General features: G+C 38.8%; 1 protein-coding gene across 1 annotated transcript in view; it reads right to left on the bottom strand.

The window, feature by feature from the left end:
- Positions 1-443: 443 nt before the first annotated feature.
- Positions 444-21,547, bottom strand: part of LOC114258815 (F-box/kelch-repeat protein At3g23880-like) — a 36,211-nt gene continuing 15,107 nt past the window's right edge. Inside the window, exon 4 of the mRNA XM_082881193.1 lies at positions 444-783. The gene's annotated coding sequence lies outside the window, so the exon portion shown is untranslated. The remainder of the gene's footprint in view (positions 784-21,547) is intronic.

Here is a 21,547-nt window from a genome sequence, read left to right as displayed (position 1 = left end):
TAACCAAACCCTTAGTCAATAATTGGGCATCATAATATCACTGTCCAGCACAAAATCGCATGCCACTTTCAGCCATTAAATAAATAAAATAAATCTGACTAATTTGTAATAGTCACGTAATTAGATCATAATTAACATTAATTTCGATTATAACTAAATGTCACTTTCATCATAATCAATACCACCGCAATAGATTGTACCTACTAGACCTAATTAAACGTTTAAATAATTTGTAATCAACACCAATTCAGACCTGACATCGCATTCCACAACTTAGCACAAGTAAGTGAAGCCGAGCTAGTGAAAAAAAAATTCAATAAAGATGTCATACTCCATGAATGTGTAAGCTTATGATCTTAGCATATCCAACTTTTAGCAAAATTTTAAAAAAGCCACAATCGGCATACGATTTGGCTATAAACTTTGCTAATCTACACAAATAAATTCCAACAAGTGGCTCAAATGAAACAATTGAAGAAAGAGAAACCAGATATTTAAGAATAATAAAAGAAAACTTCATTAACCTTCAAAGGGTGCAAAAATTTTGTCGATAAACAAAATTGGATTATAAACTAATACTGTTCTACTCTTAAAAGTTAAGACGATCTACTCCAAAAATAGAAAAGAAAAAGAGATATGTTTTGTTGTTTGATTGATGTCTCCTCTTGTTTGTGCCTTGCCGATTTATAGGCTCGTGTCCACAGTTTCCTTCAACTGCTCAACAACTGCTCTTCCTTCTACAGCCACATTACCACAAACATCATCAAAAGTTACTTCATCATCCACTACAGGAAATATTAGATTTGGCGGCGTATTTTTAACTGCGTTTTTTAAAACGTTACTGTTTGCAAGATTTAACGGCGTTTCATAAGCGTCGCATTTTTCTCTAATCAAAACGGTGCCGTTTCATGAATAGAAGACGTTTATCAACGCCTTGAAATGGTTTTGGCCCACACGCTCCTCTCCCTGTTTCACCTTTATTTTGAATCTGACTCTCACTCTCCCTCTCACTCTCACTCTCACTCTCGCTCTCTCTCTCTCAAAATCGAAATCGTTTTGGATCGGTGATCTTACATCGGTGATTCATCAGAAATCTTTCAAAATCGAAGTCAGAACTTCGAAGTGTTAACATAAATTTCAGAACTTCATGTTTCGGATCATTTACCATGTGTATTATCAAGAAATCAAGACAAAAAACATACCTGAATCCATCGATGAACGGTTAAACGGAAGCGTCTGATTGTCAATAAAACCTTTGATATTGACTATGTTATTGCCTTCTAATCCTTTCCCCTTTGGTGCCTTATGTTTCTCCTTGAGAGGATTTAGAAAAACAAAACAGTATTCTTGTTTTTTCACTCTTGGGAAGGAATAGGGACCATAACCTTTTAAAGGTTGTAATTGGTTTTCATAACTGAAAGGTAATGAAAACCAATAAATTAACCATTATTGGTTTCATAACTGAAAGGTAATAAAAACCAATAAATTAACCATTATTAGTTTCATAACTGAAAGGTAATAAAAACTAATAAATTAACCATTATTATTATTGGTTTTAAAACTGAAAGGTAATGAAAACCAACTTTAACCAATATGTTTTAATTTCTATTTCTGCCCCTCATAGAAATAGAAATTATACAACTAGTATCTACACATTAGGTCCATAACACATATATACCCTTAAGCCTATTAACTAAATTGAATCACTTAAATTGTAGGCTTCTTATAAATGATAAGACCACATTTAATTATGTGGTCCCATTGAGACATTATCTAACAATCTCCCACTGGACCACATATGTATCCTGAAAAATGTGCTTAACTTTAGTGAGCTCAGAAATTTGTTATCATAACTTGAGGGTATCCAAACAATCTTGTCCATCAACTATATTAATATAGGATCAAAGCGGTCTTCGTTACATTAATCGTAACTTGACCCACCAATGGTCACGTATACGAATACAGCTAAATGACATAGATCAATCATGGATGCGTAGCATGGAAATTACATGTGATGTGATCCATACATGCCTATTTCCAACTGGTCCTACTTAACTTTATTGAGATCAATACTTCACAGTACATAACAGAGTGTAATAAACTGAATACCTCATTTCTGCAGAAATTAATCTAATTACATAGATAAAACTCAAGGCTGACATAAAGCAGTAATATAAATTCAAACTCCCACTAAACCAGAATGTTCTCAAATAGAACAACACCCATATGAGCAGTGTGCTCATGAAAGACCTTGGGTGGTAGTTTCTTCGTAAGTGGATCCGCTATCATGGAGTTTGTCCCAATGTGCTCTATGGAAATCTGTCCACTATGCACTCTTTCTTTTACAACTAGGAACTTGATATCAATATGCTTTGATTTTGTCGAGCTCCTGTTGTTATTGGAATATAAAACTGCAGACTTATTGTCACAATATATCTTAAGTGGTCTTTCAGTGCCTTCCAAAATACGCATATCCCTTGGTTTGATGCCTCATAACATGTTACAAACTCTGCAGCCATAGTGGATGAAGCTATGAGCGTCTGCTTTGCAGACCTCCAAGAAATTGCTCCGCCAGCTAACAGATAAATATAGCCTGATGTGGATTTCCTACTGTCTTGGCATCCAGCAAAATCGGAGTCGGAATATCCAATGACCTCTAACTTATCCGATCTCCTATATGTGAGCATATATTCCTTTGTTCTCTGTAAATATCGCATAACACGCTTGACTGCTTTCCAATGATCCATGCCAGGATTACTTACATATCTGCCTAACATGCCAACTATAAACGCAATATCCGAACGCGTACATACTTGAGCATACATTAGACTCCCTACAGCTGAGGCATAAGGAATCTTCTGCATTTCTTGAATTTCAAGACTGTTCTTCGGGCATTGGCTGAGACTAAACTTGTTTCCCTTAGCAACCGGGGTTTCACCTGATTTACAATTTTGCATGCCAAATCTAATGAGTATTTTTTCGATATAGCTCCTTTGTGATAATCCCAGAATACCCCGAGAACGATCTCGGAGTATTTCAATTCCTAATACAAAGGAAGCATCACCAAGATCTTTAATTTCAAAATTCTTAGATAGAAATCTCTTGGTGTCATGCAATAAGTTTATATCGTTTGTGGCAAGCAATATGTCGTCAACATATAAAACCAAAAATATGTGTTTACTCCCACTGAACTTGTGATACACACATTCATCAACAACGTTAGTTTCAAAACCATACGAAGTGAGAACTTGATGAAATTTGAAGTACCACTGACGAGAAGCTTGTTTGAGTCCATAGATGGATTTAGTCAATTTGCAAACCATATTCTTTGGGTCTCCTGACACAAAGTTTTCTGGCTGCACCATATAAATTGTTTCTTTAATGTCACCATTAAGAAAAGCTGTTTTGACATCCATCTGATGCAACTCAAGATCAAAATATGCAACAAGCGCCATAATTGTCCTAAAAGAATCTTTCGAAGAAACTGGAGAGAAAGTTTCTTTAAAGTCAATTCCTTCTTTTTGAGTAAAGCCTTTGGCTACAAGACGTGCCTTATACCTCTCCACATTACCATTTGAATCCCTTTTGGTTTTAAATATCCATTTACAACCTACGGGCTTCGCACCAACTGGTAATGAGACAAGTTCCCAAACTTTATTGTCTTGCATAGACTTATATTCTTCATTCATGGCTTCTATCCACTTATGAGAGTTGGAACTTTCCATGGCTTGACGAAAGTTGATTGGATCATCTTTCGACATTCCATTTTCTACCTCATGTTCCTGGAGATATACAATATAATCATCTGAAAATGCAAATCTCCTTTCTCTGGTGGATCGCCTTAATGGCACAGATTCTTGAGGTTGAGGTTGTAGAGTTTGTTCCTCAGGAACAATTACCTCATCTTGAATGGGGGTTTGAACTATATTATCTTGAACAACATTGTCAGGTTCTCGAGCAATGACAGGTATAGGAATAGGAACCTGTGATTGGTCAAAAGTAGTAGGAAGTGGGATTACTCCTGCTTCCTCCTCAAAGACAATATCTCTAACTGGATTTCTCCCCCCAAACTCAACATCCTCAAAAAATGTTGCAATTCCCGTCTCAAATATTGACCTATTTGTGGGATCATAAAACTTGTAACCCCGTGATCGTTCGGCATAGCCAATAAAGTAGCTGCTAATGGTTTTAGAGTCCAATTTTTGTTCATGAGGTTTATAAGGCCTCGCCTCAGCAGGACACCCCCATACATGCAAATGTTTTAGACTAGGCTTTCGCCCAACCCAAAGCTCATAAGGTGTTTTTGCAGCTGCTTTAGTTGGCACCCGGTTTAAGATATAAGTTGCTGTCTTTAGAGCCTCACCCCAGAGGGACTCTGGTAAAGTAGAATGACTGATCATACTTCTTACCATATCCTTAAGAGTCCGGTTTCGTCTCTCAGATACACCATTCATGCTAGGTGATCCTGGCATGGTGTATTGTGGGACGATTCCACATTCCTCCAGGTATTTTGCAAACGGTCCTGGACGTTGTTCACCTGATCCATCATATCTGCCATAGTATTCACCACCATGGTCAGACCTGACACTTTTAATCCGTTTGTTGAGTTGTAACTCAACTTCGGCCTTAAATTTTTTGAATACGTCCAAAGACTGTGATTTCTCATGGATAAGAAATAGATACCCATATCTGGAATAGTCGTCTATGAATGTGATAAAATAATGTTGACCATTCCAAGACGCCATAGGGAATGGGCCACAAATGTCCGTATGAATTAATTCTAAGACATCTGTAGTCCTATGGGCACCATATTTCTTTATTTTGGTCTGTTTTCCCTTGATACACTCAACACAGACATCAAAATCTAAAAAATCAAGAGAGTCCAAAATTCCATCAGACACAAAAAGCCTACAATAATTAAATGTCCGTATGATTATATTGTTAGATATTGTCTCAATGGGACCACATAATTAAATGTGGTGTTATCATTTATAAGAAGCCTACAATTTAAGTGATTCAATTTAGTTAATAGGATTAAGGGTATATATGTGTTATGGACCTAATGTGTAGATACTAGTTGTATAATTTCTATTTCTATGAGGGGCAGAAATAGAAATTAAAACATATTGGTTAAAGTTGGTTTTTATTACCTTTCAGTTATGAAACCAATAATGGTTAATTTATTGGTTTTCATTACCTTTCAGTTATGAAAACCAATTACAACCTTTAAAAGGTTATGGTCCCTATTCCTTCCCAAGAGTGAAAAAACAAGAATACTGTTTTGTTTTCTAAATCCTCTCAAGGAGAAACATAAGGCACATAAGGGAAAGGATTAGAAGGCAATAACATAGTCAATATCAAAGGTTTTATTGACAATCAGACGCTTCCGTTTAACTATTCATCGATGGATTCAGGTATGTTTTTTGTCTTGATTTCTTGATAATACACATGGTAAATGATCCGAAACATGAAGTTTCATGTTATGAAATTTAAGTTTACAAGTGGTATCAGAGCGGTTATATCATGTGTATTATCAGAATAGATATGCTTTTATTCATCCTATTTAGTTTCTTGGAATCAGATTCTGTTTTTTGTATTTCTGTTTTTCCCTCTGCTGCAAATTCTGTTTTGTTTTCTGGAAATGGAACATAATTCGGATGGGTGGTTCATTTTTCAAATGGATAACATCATGTGTTTAAATATATATATATATATATATGTATATAATTGGAATTGCTGCAGATTATATAACATATACGGGGTCACAAATTTAGAAATCTTTAAATTTAATGTAATTTCATACAACGTCTACAGAAATTTAATTTTCTAATGTTCTCAATATAAGTCAATTCAAACAAGATGTCACAAAAGTGATCTCTCTTGTCTAGATTGTTTTATATGGAATGTTTTGATGTTCATGTCTGTGTATCTCATGCGGGTATTTATCGGTCCAAAGACATTATTAAGACTTGGCAGAATTACACACACATTTTGTGGTGATAAACATGTGCCAATTGTCAAGGAAACCTAATGTGAATAATAAATCCATCCAAAGATAGATTTGTTATTTGACATAACTTATTGTCAATGTTTGATCATTACAACAAGAATACCACTTACAGTTAATATCACTGCCCAAAGGCTTGGTATTAATGTTGTGCTAGGTATCTTGAGATGTTGTTATTAAATTAATTTATTTAGAGATTATCTGTTTGGTAACTTAAGGTGAGCATAATTGTTTAAAAGGTTATCCTGTTGAGGCGAGGCCTTATAAACCTCATGAACGAAAATTGGACTCTAAAACCATTAGCAGCTACTTTATTGGCTATGCCGAACGATCACGGGGTTACAAGTTTTATGATCCCACAAATAGGTCAATATTTGAGACGGGAATTGCAACATTTTTTGAGGATGTTGAGTTTGGGGGGAGAAATCCAGTTAGAGATATTGTCTTTGAGGAGGAAGCAGGAGTAATCCCACTTCCTACTACTACTTTTGACCAATCACAGGTTCCTATACCTGTCATTGCTCGAGAAGTAATTTCGGATCCTCGACCAGACAATGTTGTTCAAGATAATATAGTTCAAACCCCCATTCAAGATGAGGTAATTGTTCCTGAGGAACAAACTCTACAACCTCAACCTCAAGAATCTGTGCCATTAAGGCGATCCACCAGAGAAAGAAGATTTGCATTTTCAGATGATTATATTGTATATCTCCAGGAACATGAGGTAGAAAATGGAATGTCGAAAGATGATCCAATCAACTTTCGTCAAGCCATGGAAAGTTCCAACTCTCATAAGTGGATAGAAGCCATGAATGAAGAATATAAGTCTATGCAAGACAATAAAGTTTGGGAACTTGTCTCATTACCAGTTGGTGCGAAGCCCGTAGGTTGTAAATGGATATTTAAAACCAAAAGGGATTCAAATGGTAATGTGGAGAGGTATAAGGCACGTCTTGTAGCCAAAGGCTTTACTCAAAAAGAAGGAATTGACTTTAAAGAAACTTTCTCTCCAGTTTCTTCGAAAGATTCTTTTAGGACAATTATGGCGCTTGTTGCATATTTTGATCTTGAGTTGCATCAGATGGATGTCAAAACAGCTTTTCTTAATGGTGACATTAAAGAAACAATTTATATGGTGCAGCCAGAAAACTTTGTGTCAGGAGACCCAAAGAATATGGTTTGCAAATTGACTAAATCCATCTATGGACTCAAACAAGCTTCTCGTCAGTGGTACTTCAAATTTCATCAAGTTCTCACTTCGTATGGTTTGAAACTAACGTTGTTGATGAATGTGTGTATCACAAGTTCAGTGGGAGTAAACACATATTTTTGGTTTTATATGTTGACGACATATTGCTTGCCACAAACGATATAAACTTATTGCATGACACCAAGAGATTTCTATCTAAGAATTTTGAAATGAAAGATCTTGGTGATGCTTCCTTTGTATTAGGAATCAAAATACTCCGAGATCGTTCTCGGGGTATTCTGGGATTATCACAAAGGAGCTATATCGAAAAAATACTCATTAGATATGGCATGCAAAATTGTAAATCAGGTGAAACTATTGTTAGATAATGTCTCAATGGGACCACATAATTAAATGTGGTGTTATCATTTATAAGAAGCCTACAATTTAAGTGATTCAATTTAGTTAATAGGCTTAAGGGTATATGTGTTATGGACCTAATGTGTAGATACTAGTTGTATAATTTCTATTTCTATGAGGGGCAGAAATAGAAATTAAAACATATTGGTTAAAGTTGGTTTTCATTACCTTTCAGTTTTAAAACCAATAATAATAATGGTTAATTTATTAGTTTTTATTACCTTTCAGTTATGAAACTAATAATGTTTAATTTATTGGTTTTTATTACCTTTTAGTTATGAAACCAATAATGGTTAATTTATTGGTTTTCATTACCTTTCAGTTATGAAAACCAATTACAACCTTTAAAAGGTTATGGTCCCTATTCCTTCCCAAGAGTGAAAAAACAAGAATACTGTTTTGTTTTCTAAATCCTCTCAAGGAGAAACATAAGGCACATAAGGGAAAGGATTAGAAGGCTCTAACAAAGTCAATATTAAGGTTTTATTGACAATCAGACGCTTCCGTTTAACCGTTCATCAATGGATTCAGGTATGTCATTTTGTCTTGATCTCTTGATAATACACATGGTAAATGATCCAAAGTGTAAGGTTTATGGTCTGAAATTTTATGTTTACAATTGGTATCAGAGCCAACATATCATGTGTCTTATCAGAATTGATATGCTTTATTCATTCTATTTAGTTTCCTGGAATCAGATTCTGAATTTTCTTATGGATGTAAATTATGTTTTTTCCTGTTTTGTTCTGTGAAAATGGCAATCTATTTTCTGGCATTGTAAAATGATTCGGTGGGCAGTTTTTTTTGGACCCGTCAATTCTATTTATATATGTATATATATAATTGGAATTGCTTCAGATTATATAACATATACGGGGTCACAAATTTAGAAATCTTTAAATTTAATGTAATTTCATACAACGTCTACAGAAATTTAATTTTCTAACATTCTCAATATAAGTCAATTCAAACAAGATGTCACAAAAGTGATCTCTCTTGTCTAGATTGTTTTATATGGAATGTTTTGAAGTTCATGTATGTGTATCTCATGCGGGTATTTATCGGTCCAAAGACATGATTAAAACTTGGCAGAATTACACACACATTTTGTGGTGATAAACATGTGCCAATTGTCAAGAAAACCTAATGTGAATAATAAATCTATCAAAAGATAGATTTGTTATTTGACATAACTTATTGTCAATGTTTGATCATTACAACAAGAATACCACTTACAGTTAATATCACTACCCAAAGGTTTGGTATTAATGTTGTGCTAGGTATCTTGAGATGTTGTTATTTTTTTATTTAGAGATTATCTGTTTGGTAACTTAATGTGAGCATTCCTTTTATTTTCTTGTCTATTCAGCTTTAATGTCGACTACTTCAATCTCTGCCAACATGAACAATGTTCCAATGTTAAATGGAACAAACTTTAAGGACTGGAAAGAGAACATATTGATTGTTCTCGGCTGCATGGACATAGACTTGGCATTAAGAATGCCAAAACCGAATGCTCTCACTGCACAAAGTACTCCTGAGGAAACTGTGTACTTTGAAAAGTGGGATCGTTCTAACAGGCTAAGTCTTATGATCATGAAGCGTGGGATTCCAAAAGTTTTTCGGGGTGCAATAACAGAGGATGTTACCGTTGCCGGTGAATTTCTTTCAGAAATTCAAAAGCGTTTTGCTAAAAACGATAAGGCTGAAACAAGCATGCTTTTAGCAAGCTTGATTTCAATAAAGTATAAAGGCAAGGGTAATGTTCGCGAGTACATCATGGAAATGTCTCATCTGGCTTCAAAACTTAAGGCACTAAAGCTCGACTTATCTGATGATTTGCTCGTGCATTTAGTTCTCATCTCTCTTCCTGCACAATTTAACCAATTTAAGGTCAGTTATAACTGCCAGAAGGAGAAATGGACTCTCAATGAGCTCATTTCATTTTGTGTGCAAGAGGAAGAGAGATTGAAGCAAGAAAGGACTGAAAGTGCTCATCTGCCAAGCACCTCCAAGCATACGGGCAAAAGAACGCATAAGGGAAAGGAAGTTGCTATTCCTCAGGGTCCGGAACCAAAGAAACAGAAAGTGCAGGATGGTTGTTTCTTTTGTGGCAAGCCCGGACACAGAAAGAAGGATTGTGCCAAATACGTCGCCTGGCGTGTAAAGAAAGGTACATTTCATGTTTTGGTCTGTTCTGAAATAAATTTAGCTTCAGTACCAAGAAACACTTGGTGGGTAGATTCTGGTGCTACTACTCACATATGTGTTTCTATGCAGGGTTGTCTGAACTACCGAAAGCCAACTGATGCTGAAAGATACATCTTTGTGGGTGATGGCAAGTCGATAGAAGTGCAGGCAATAGCGCACTTTAGATTATTACTAAAAACTGGTTATTATTTGGATTTATTAGACACTTTTGTTGTACCGTCCTTTAGACGGAATTTAATTTCTGTTTCTGTATTGGACAAATTGGGATATTATTGTTCTTTTGGAAATATGAAGTTTAGTATGTCTATTAATTCCAATGTTGTTGGTACTGGTTTACTTAATGTGTTTGATAATCTATATTTGCTCGAAACTATTGCATCTTATAATGCAACCTTGCACGTGGAATCACGAGGTACAAAGCGTAAATTAACTAAGGAAAATTCAGCCTCATTATGGCACAAACGCCTAGGTCACATCTCTAAATCTAGAGTTGAGCGCCTTGTGTCTGATGGAATTTTGGACTCTCTTGATTTTTCAGATTTTGATGTCTGTGTTGAGTGTATCAAGGGAAAACAGACCAAAATAAAGAAATATGGTGCCCATAGGACTACAGATGTCTTAGAATTAATTCATACGGACATTTGTCGAAAGATGTCTGTGTTGTGTTGATTTTATGTTTTCTGGCTGCACCATATAAATTGTTTCTTTAATGTCACCATTAAGAAAAGCTGTTTTGACATCCATCTGATGCAACTCAAGATCAAAATATGCAACAAGCGCCATAATTGTCCTAAAAGAATCTTTCGAAGAAACTGGAGAGAAAGTTTCTTTAAAGTCAATTCCTTCTTTTTGAGTAAAGCCTTTGGCTACAAGACGTGCCTTATACCTCTCCACATTACCATTTGAATCCCTTTTGGTTTTAAATATCCATTTACAACCTACGGGCTTCGCACCAACTGGTAATGAGACAAGTTCCCAAACTTTATTGTCTTGCATAGACTTATATTCTTTATTCATGGCTTCTATCCACTTATGAGAGTTGGAACTTTCCATGGCTTGACGAAAGTTGATTGGATCATCTTTCGACATTTCATTTTCTACCTCATGTTCCTGGAGATATACAATATAATCATCTGAAAATGCAAATCTCCTTTCTCTGGTGGATCGCCTTAATGGCACAGATTCTTGAGGTTGAGGTTGTAGAGTTTGTTCCTCAAGAACAATTACCTCATCTTGAATGGGGTTTTGAACTATATTATCTTGAACAACATTGTCTGGTTGAGGATTCGAAATTACTTCTCGAGCAATGACAGGTATAGGAACCTGTGATTGGTCAAAAGTAGTAGTAGGAAGTGGGATTACTCCTGCTTCCTCCTCAAAGACAATGTCTCTAACTGGATTTCTCCACCCAAACTCAACATCCTCAAAAAATGTTGCAATTCCCGTCTCAAATATTGACCTATTTGTGGGATCATAAAACTTGTAACCCCGTGATCGTTCGGCATAGCCAATAAAGTAGCTGCTAATGGTTTTAGAGTCCAATTTTCGTTCATGAGGTTTATAAGGCCTCGCCTCAACAGGATAACCTTTTAAACAATTATGCTCACATTAAGTTACCAAACAGATAATCTCTAAATAAATTAATTTAATGACAACATCTCAAGATACCTAGCACAACATTAATACCAAGCCTTTGGGTAGTGATATTAACTGTAAGTGGTATTCTTGTTGTAATGATCAAACATTGACAATAAGTTATGTCAAATAACAAATCTATCTTTTGATGGATTTATTATTCACATTAGGTTTCCTTGACAATTGGCACATGTTTATCACCACAAAATGTGTGTGTAATTCTGCCAAGTCTTAATCATGTCTTTGGACTGATAAATACCCGCATGAGATACACAGACATGAACTTCAAAACATTCCATATAAAACAATCTAGACAAGAGAGATCACTTTTGTGACATCTTGTTTGAATTGACTTATATTTAGAATGTTAGAAAATTAAATTTCTGTAGACGTTGTATGAAATTACATTAAATTTAAAGATTTCTAAATTTGTTACCCCGTATATGTTATATAATCTGCAGCAATCCCAATTATATACATACATATATAAATAGAATTGACGGGTCAAAAAAAAACTGAATCCATTTGGAAAAATGAACCGCCCATCCGAATTATGTTCCATTTCCAGAAAACAAAACAGAATTTGCAGCAGAGGGAAAAACAGAAATACAAAAAACAGAATCTGATTCCAAGAAACTAAATAGGATGAATAAAAGCATATCTATTCTGATAATACACATGATATAACCGCTCTGATACCACTTGTTAACATAAATTTCAGAACTTCATGTTTCGGATCATTTACCATGTGTATTATCAAGAAATCAAGACAAAAAACATACCTGAATCCATCGATGAACGGTTAAACGGAAGCGTCTGATTGTCAATAAAACCTTTGATATTGACTATGTTATTGCCTTCTAATCCTTTCCCCTTTGGTGCCTTATGTTTCTCCTTGAGAGGATTTAGAAAAACAAAACAGTATTCTTGTTTTTTCACTCTTGGGAAGGAATAGGGACCATAACCTTTTAAAGGTTGTAATTGGTTTTCATAACTGAAAGGTAATGAAAACCAATAAATTAACCATTATTGGTTTCATAACTGAAAGGTAATAAAAACCAATAAATTAACCATTATTAGTTTCATAACTGAAAGGTAATAAAAACTAATAAATTAACCATTATTATTATTGGTTTTAAAACTAAAAGGTAATGAAAACCAACTTTAACCAATATGTTTTAATTTCTATTTCTGCCCCTCATAGAAATAGAAATTATACAACTAGTATCTACACATTAGGTCCATAACACATATATACCCTTAAGCCTATTAACTAAATTGAATCACTTAAATTGTAGGCTTCTTATAAATGATAACACCACATTTAATTATGTGGTCCCATTGAGACATTATCTAACACGAAGATCTTACATCGGTGATTCATCAGAGCCATTTCGAAGTTCTCTCTAAAAATCGATTCAGATCGGTGAGCTACTCTCTCTCTCTCTCTCTCTGTGTTGTACAGGTGCCATAACGTAGCGAGTAGTGACAGCAAACTCCTACTTAGAGTAGACAATGTGAATGTTGCTCTTGGATTTGAGGAATATAAGATTCTTGTGACAGATGATAACCTTTAATTTGTAGCACCGAATGGCCATTTTATCTAATTTTAAGGGCCATGAATGTTATAAGCTTAAAAGCAATCAAAGACACAAAGATTACTTAACACAACATAATGGAAAGAAGTTAAAACAGAACATCTGATGGATTTTTTTATTTTTTATATCGTCATTGACATCATTTTTGCTACTACATTGAATACTTTTGTTAGATTTACCTTCTCTAAATACGTCTAAACGTTTCAGATGCTGAGGGATTGATTTTTTGTTTTTCCTTATTGAATTATAAGTTTGTCTCTCTATTGAGAACTACTGTTAGTATAAATTTCTACTACTTGGCTGAACCTTTGCTAAATACATTAGTGTTGTTGTTGCTCCTATTTTAGCATTTTAGCCAAATCTGCTAATGCATGAACATCTTTATTATATTCAGAAGTGTGTAGATTTTTTTCCTAATTGATGGTAATTGTTTAGTAATCAAGTAACATGAAGTTCGTATAGGAGATAGAATTTTCTTGCAATGAAATTAAGAAAATTAGTGCTTCATTAGGTTAGTTGGAATAACAATACTTCAGAGTTTAGACACATTAATTATACAAGTGGGACTTGCTTGTGCCACACATATTCTTTTCCCCCCTTCCATTGTGGCTTTGTGAGAAGAAATCTGAGATAGTAATGATGTTTAGTATGGTTTCTGGTCAAACAGAACTGGACAGTGATTACTGAAATTTGAACTCATCGTAGTGCTGTTAATTGTTTTGGTAGCTATCTTTAAGTTCAAGTTCTGGAAGACAAAATGAGAAATGGATTGACCAATGGCCATTCCTAGTAATCTAAAAAATCAGTGAATCAGTTGGTTGTAGTCAAAATTTTCTGCATGATTTTAGAGTGAATCTATAGCGATCCCGGGTTTACCCTTGTTGTACAGTGATCTGGACATGTGTCCGTGGATGTTGGTAGTTGTTTATTATCTTGTTTGCATCCTTTTTACTTCGTATTGAGTTATAGGATGTGTTGGGCAGGTTTGTTACAGGTTGGTTGTGTTTGGGAGCCTAGTGTTGCTGCCCAGATTTTTGGACCCTCGCTCGAGCGAGGAGTTGGTCGCTCGAGCGAGAGTTGAGTTGTGTCTGGTGGGTCGAGCCAGGGTGGCTTCGTTCGAGCGAGTGTTGCGTCTGGTTCTGGACCTGAGTGTTGCGTCTGGTTCTGGACCTGAGTGTTGCGTCTGGTTCTGGACCTGAGAGTTGCCTTTCTTGGCTCGAGCGAGCTTCCTTCGCTCGAGCGGTCTGGGTTTTTCTTCGCTCGATCGAGAACTTCTTGGCTTGAGCGAGAGTTTCTGTGTCTGGTCGCTCGAGCGACCAAGTCTTCGCTCGAGCGAGCGTGTTTTATATCAGCGGACAGTAGCGATTTTGAACTTCAGTTTTTCACTTCTTTTTTTTGATCAAACCTAGATCCGAGACCCTCTCTCTCTAAACTTATATTCTCTCTAAGATTTGATCTTCCTAGAGTGTGAATCTAGCCTAGGGCCTTTGTTAAAAAGATAGAGGGCGTTGAGAGCTTTGATTTAATCTGAAAAAGTTTGGATTTGGAGCAAGTTGATCTTCGAGTCTTCATCTCCTTTTTGGCTTAAACTTCGAGGTAGGGATATCCTACTCCTCTCTATGGATTTTGTCTTTAAATTTTGGTATTTTGAGATGCTGGGGTTGGTTTGGAAATTTTGTGAAAGTTTGGGGCTTTTGTGCAATTTTACAAAAGTTGGGGTTTTATTCATAATAAACCTAGATGCATGTTTGGAATAGAGAAATGGAATAAATGTTGAATCATTGATGAAAATGGGACCTAAGGGTTGAAATGGTAATTATGGATAATGACCTAATTACATTGTTTAATTAATTGGGATAATTAATTGTGAGAAATGAGGAAATGAAATGTTGATTGAATATCCATTGTGCATTTATTTTCTGTTTAGAAATAACTGCTTTGGGCTATCGGTGGAGGATAGTCGTAATTGTTGTAGACAATGCATGATGATTAGGCAAACTGAAACTAATCAATGGAACGTGTCATGGAACTTGACGGTTGATAGAATACATTAATTATATGTATTGAGTGATTGTATATAGAACCAATGTGTTTGTATACGTTATGTGTAGAGGATGAGATGGGGGATGTACTCCGCGGTTTAGGGGAAGATAAGGGATGTACCTCTAAACCGGATAGTGTTGGGAGAAGATAGGGGATGAACTCCGTAGATACAGCTCATATGCTTGTCTAGAGAAGTGAAGATAGAGCTCATATGCTTATCTTTGTGAAATGTGGATATAGCTTATATGCTTATCGGTGGATATTGTTGTTATACATATCTGTTGTAGAATGTGGATATAGCTTATTTGCTTATCTGAGAATGTGGATATTGTTGTTATACATATCTGTTGAGAATGTGGGTAGTGCTTATATGCCTATCTGTTGAAAAAGGGAAAATGAAAGGAAACTTGGACTCATAAGTCGTATGACATAAATATGTGATTTATGTGATTGTATCAGTGTTGACCATCTATCAATTGCTAATATTTTAGTCATTGTTCATGGTTGGTTTAGTGTATTTCTACTGGGCTATGGCTCACCCTATATGGGAATATAATTTTCAGGTGCAGGAAGCATGCCACCTCTAAGGACATAGCTTGGGAGGCTTGAGGCGGACATAATGTTGTCGTTTTACTTTTTGATGTATTACATGTAAATACAAGCCAAGGGCTTAATGTGTATGAGTTAGTACTCTTTTGTTGTAACCAAGTGTTAACTTGGAAAGCTGTAAGCCCGTAGGGCATTTTGTTTTGATGCTAACATGTAATACTTATGTAATGGAACTCTAATGAATAAAGAATGTGGTTAGTTTATATGTAAATGCATGTTTTATCTGATGGGTTTAATGTTGTTATTTTGAGGGCGTTACAACTTGGTATCAGAGCGTACCGGGTTCGAATACTTTGGGTACGTGGGAAGTGATTAGGATCACAGTGGGTTTGTCTCGCTTGATAGAGACTTAGATGTAGTATCATATGCTATGTGCTTAATTGATAACATGCTTATGTGACTATGTGGGTATGGGATTTAATTTCTAGGATGTTGATTGGATCCTTGGGTTTCTGGGAGTCTTGTTGGAAAAGCACTTGATCAATGCTATTTCTAACCGGAACTCTAGTAACGCCTCGGGACTATCATTATCCAGAAATGAAATTCGTAAGTGCTTATGTGTTTATGTGCTTACGTGGAGTGAATTACTGTTGTCCATGCATTAGGACGTGAGTGTTTAGTTTCGGCACATTTATGAATGTGCTAATGTTCTGTGTTACCTTTATTAGGATGTCAGGACGAGGAAGAGGTGCTAGGCGTGGTAGACCTGCGAGGCAGGAAGTACCGTTACCGGGTGAGATTCCGGCAGTACAGGAGGGAGTTGGTCAGGCCAATGTGGCCGAGCCAGTGGGTCAGCAGGCCATGGGTGCCTTGGCCAGAGAGATAGCAGGAGCTTTGGGTATTCTTAGAGCTGGGAATCAGGCAGCTGAGGCAGGGCCTTCTTTCTTGAAGAGGGAGTTCTTCCGGTCTAATCCGGATGAGTTTATTGGGGATCCGAAGGAGCCACTGAAGGCTGATGAGTGGCTAGAGCAAATCAGTAAGACGTTCGAGATGCTTGGCATCGAGGATGGAGCACTGAAAGTGACCTTGGCATCCTTCCAACTGAAGGGAGATGCGGGTCAATGGTGGAAGTACGAGAAGGCTCGTGTTGGTAGTACTTGGGAGGTGTTTGTGAATGCTTTTCAGGAGAGGTTTTTGTCTGCAGCAGCTAGGGAGAAGCTGAAGGATCAGTTTAGCCGGCTTAATCAGCAGGGCTTGTCAGTGGCCGAGTTTGAGGCTACTTTTACCAGTCTGTCCAGGTTTGCACCTGAACTGGTGGCGTCTGAGGAACGCCGTTGCTATGAGTTTGAGCGGAAGTTGAGGCGGGGCCTCAAGTTGAGAGTTGGTGGGTCTTATATCCGAGAGTATAGACACCTGGTAGATGCAGCAGCTCATATGGAGCTTATGATGCAGGAGGAGGATGAGGGGCAGAGAGGCTCCAAGAGGAGCCAGGATAGTCAGGGTGATGGCAAGAGGCAGAGGGGTTCTAACCCTCAGCAGTCGCAGGGTGGTGTTGCTAGATCGACCTTCCCAGTGCCGAGTGCAGGCTCCGAGAGAGGTGGTCAGGGGGATTTCACCTGTTACAAGTGTGGCCAGCTGGGCCAAAAGGTTTCTGTTTGCCCGCAGAAGGGTGGGGGTCAGAGAGCTGCTTCTTCTTCAGCTAGACCGCAGAGTCAGAGTTTGGGCAGGGGGCAGCCCTTGACTTGTTATCAGTGTGGACAGCCTGGGCACCTGAAGAGGTTTTGCCCGCAGTTGAGTGCCACTTCGGGAGCGTCTGGTTCTAGGCAGACGCAGGGTTTTCAGCCAGCTCAGTCTGTGCAGGCCTCGAGGGCCAATCCGGGAGCTTCGTCATCCCAGTCTGTGCAGCAGTCTTTTGCTCCGAGAGGTGAGCAGGTAGACCAGGGGCCTACGGGGCGCGTGTATGCTGTTACCGCGCAGGATTTAGTACCGGCTCCATCTGTAGTGAGAGGTACTTTTCTGTTTTGCAACTCGGTTGCTAGTGTGTTGATAGACACGGGTGCATCTCATTCTTTTGTATCTGCTGCATTTGCATCTGTTTTGGAATTGGAGTTAGCACAGTTAGCATCTCCTATTTGTGTGGTATCACCTTTGGGTGGTGAGTTGATCCTGAAACAGGGTGTTAGAGGTTGTGATATAGAGGTCGCCGACTATAGACTTCCTTTTCCGTTTGTTGTCATGTCCATGAAGGGTTTTGATGTTATTTTGGGTATGGACTGGCTATCGTCATACCGAGCTGTTATCGATTGCTACCGCCAGAGGGTCACGTTATGTACCTTGAGCGGGGAGTGGTTCCATTTCTTGGGAGACCGGGTTGGTAGTGTTTTGCCACCGGGGTATGATTCGCGAGGGCGAAGTGAGCTTAGTGGTTTACTTGCTAGCTTTGAGAGTAGTGAGTGTGTTGAGACTCAGATTGTGTTGCCGAGGGTGGTTTGTGAGTATTCGGATGTCTTTCCCGAAGATCTTGTTAGTTTGCCACCTCACAGAGAGATAGAGTTCTCTATTGATTTAGTGCCCGGCACGGCGCCGATTTCTATGGCACCTTACCGTTTTGCTCCAGCAGAGTTGGTTGAGTTGAAAGTTCAGCTCCAGGAATTGCTAGATAAGGGCTTTGTTCGCCCTAGTGTTTCGCCGTGGGGAGCACCGACCCTCTTTGTTAAAAAGAAAGATGGTGCCTTGAGATTGTGTATTGACTACCGGAAGTTGAATCAGGCTACGGTTAAGAATAAGTACCCTATGCCCCGTATAGATGATTTGTTTGACCAGTTGAAGGGTTCCCGTTGTTTCTCTAAAATAGACTTGAGATCGGGTTACCACCAGTTGAGGGTCAGGGAGGAGGACATTCCTAAAACGGCATTCCGTACGCGGTATGGCCATTACGAGTTTCTGGTGATGCCATTTGGGCTTACCAATGCACCGACAGTCTTTATGGACTTGATGAACCAGATTTTTCGGGAGTTCTTAGACCGATTTGTGGTCGTCTTTGTGGACGACATCCTTATCTTTTCGCCTTCAGAGGAGGAGCACGAGGAACACTTGAGAGTGGTGCTTGAGTTGCTTAGAGCCCATAGGCTGTATGCCAAGTTTGGGAAGTGTGAGTTCTGGCTGAGGAAGTCAAATTCTTAGGCCACGTGGTATCCGGGGAAGGGGTGTCTGTTGATACATCCAAGGTTGAGGCAGTGCAGGATTGGGCACAGCCTAAGAGTGTGTTTGAGATCCGCAGTTTTCTGGGATTAGCTGGGTATTATCGTCGGTTTGTGAAAGATTTCTCCAAGCTAGCGTCACCGTTGACTAGACTGACTCGGAAGGGAGTCAAGTTTGTGTGGAGTGAGACTTGTGAAAATTCGTTCCAAGAACTGAAAATTAGATTGACCACCGCTCCGGTGTTGATTATTCCGGAGAGAGGGTTGGGTTATGCGGTTTATTGTGATGCCTCACGAGAGGGTTTGGGTTGTGTGTTGATGCAAGAGGGAAAAGTGGTAGCTTATGGTTCACGTCAGTTGAAAATTCACGAGAAGAATTACCCCACACACGACCTAGAGTTAGCGGCTGTGATCTTTGCCTTGAAGATTTGGAGGCACTACCTTTATGGTGAGAGGTTCGAGGTGTTCTCGGATCACAAGAGTTTGAAGTATCTGTTTACACAGAGAAACTTGAATTTGAGGCAGAGGAGATGGATGGAGTTCATCGAGGATTATGATTTTGAGTTGCACTATCATCCGGGAAAGGCCAATGTTGTGGCCGATGCCCTTAGTAGGAAGACCATTAGTGATGTTGCTAGTATAGCCATCCGGGAATGGGAGATGTTGGGAGCACTTGGCGAGTTTGATTTGCTACTGGGCGAATCTGTTGAGGCTGCGGCCTTGTTCTCTGTTGTTGCGCAGCCTACACTTGTGATTAGAGTGTTAGAGGCACAGAGAGGTGACCTTGAGGTAGAATCCCTCCGAGAGAAGATCTCCAGTGGGAAAGTTGAGAAGGGTTTGACGGTGTATCCCGACCTGAGTGTGAGATACCGAGACCGTTTGTTTGTACCGGAGTCTTGCCGTGAGGAAGTACTCCGAGAGTTTCACCATTCGCGCCTTGCGGTGCATCCGGGAGGTACTAAGATGTATCAGGATTTGGGTCGCCAGTTCTGGTGGCGGGGTATGAAGAGAGATGTGGCTGTTTTCGTATCGAAGTGCCTTACTTGCCAGCAAGTGAAGGCCGAGCATCAGAGGCCAGCGGGTTTGTTGCAACCCTTGCCTATTGCCGAGTGGAAGTGGGAGCATGTCACTATGGACTTCGTTGTAGGTCTTCCGAGGACTCAGCGGGGTAGTGATGCTATTTGGGTGGTTGTAGACCGGTTGACTAAGTCGGCGCACTTTATTCCTATGCGCGTGAGAGATTCGGTGGATCATCTTGCCGATTTGTATATTCAGGACGTAGTGAGATTGCACGGGGTTCCAGTGACGATCATCTCAGATAGAGATCCTCGTTTTACTGCTAGGTTGTGGCAGAGTTTGCAGAGTGCCTTGGGCACTAAGTTGACCTTTAGTACGGCTTATCATCCTCAGACTGACGGGCAGTCCGAGCGTACTATTCAGATCCTCGAGGATATGCTTTGGGGTTGTGTCCTGGACTTCAGTGGGACGTGGGAGAGGCACTTGCCCTTGGTAGAGTTTGCCTACAATAATAGTTTTCAGTCTAGTATCGGTATGGCACCGTTTGAGGCCTTGTATGGCCGACCTTGTAGGTCTCCAGTTTGTTGGGCCGAGGTGGGTGATGCACCTTTGTTGGGTCCGGAGTTGGTTAGGGAGACGACGGAGAAAGTTGAGCTTATCCGTAGGAGGCTTGTTACAGCCCAGAGTAGGCAGAAATCTTATGCTGACTGTAGGAGGAGGCCTTTGGCGTTTGAGGTAGGTGATCATGTCTTTCTGAAGATATCACCTAGGCGAGGCTTGATGAGGTTTGGGAAGAGTGGGAAGTTATCCCCTCGGTTTATTGGTCCTTTTGAGATCCTTGAGAGGATTGGTGAGGTTGCGTATTGGTTAGCCTTACCGCCGCAGTTGTCTGGAGTACATGACGTGTTTCATGTGAGTATGCTTCGGAAGTATGAGCCAGATCCATCACATGTGTTGGATTGGACCGATTTAGAGGTAGATGAGGATGCCTCGTATGAGGAGAGACCGGTTCGGGTCTTGGATAGGCGGGATCAGGTCCTGCGTGGCAAGACCATTCCTTTGGTGAAAGTCTTGTGGAAACATCACGGAGTGGAGGAAGCCACTTGGGAACGTGAGTTGGAGGTCCGCGAGAAATATCCGGACTTGTTTGTTGATATGTGATCTTGTATTTAAATTTTGCACAATTGTTGAACTTAAGAGCTTTCATGTATGTCTTAAGTTGTGAAACATTGAAAATGTTTTGGTTTATTGGAAGTATGTTTTGGAACTTGCCTCATATGGAAGTTGAATGTAACATTATATGTGTTGAATGTATTGTTGAAATTGGAAAGTTAATGCATAATGTTGATGCATGTTGAAAGTACATATGTTGTTTACATATTGTGAAATGCCTCTTGTTAAAGGGAGGGGGTGACCGGTAATGGGTCGAATTGTTGAATGTTAAGGTGTAACATTGTTTAAAATGAAGAAAAACTTGTTTTTGCAAACTTGTGCTTAATTTCGGGGACGAAATTCTTTAAGGGGGGGAGGTTATAGCGATCCCAGGTTTACCCTTGTTGTACAGTGATCCGGACATGTGTCCGTGGATGTTGGTAGTTGTTTATTATCTTGTTTGCATCCTTTTTACTTCGTATTGAGTTATAGGATGTGTTGGGCAGGTTTGTTACAGGTTGGTTGT

This window comes from Camellia sinensis, chromosome 7 (genome assembly GCF_055761805.1).
Source record: "Camellia sinensis isolate YWXY chromosome 7, ASM5576180v1, whole genome shotgun sequence".
In the NCBI taxonomy this organism is placed as follows: Eukaryota; Viridiplantae; Streptophyta; class Magnoliopsida; order Ericales; family Theaceae; genus Camellia; species Camellia sinensis.
This window is presented reverse-complemented; position numbering and strand designations above follow the sequence as displayed.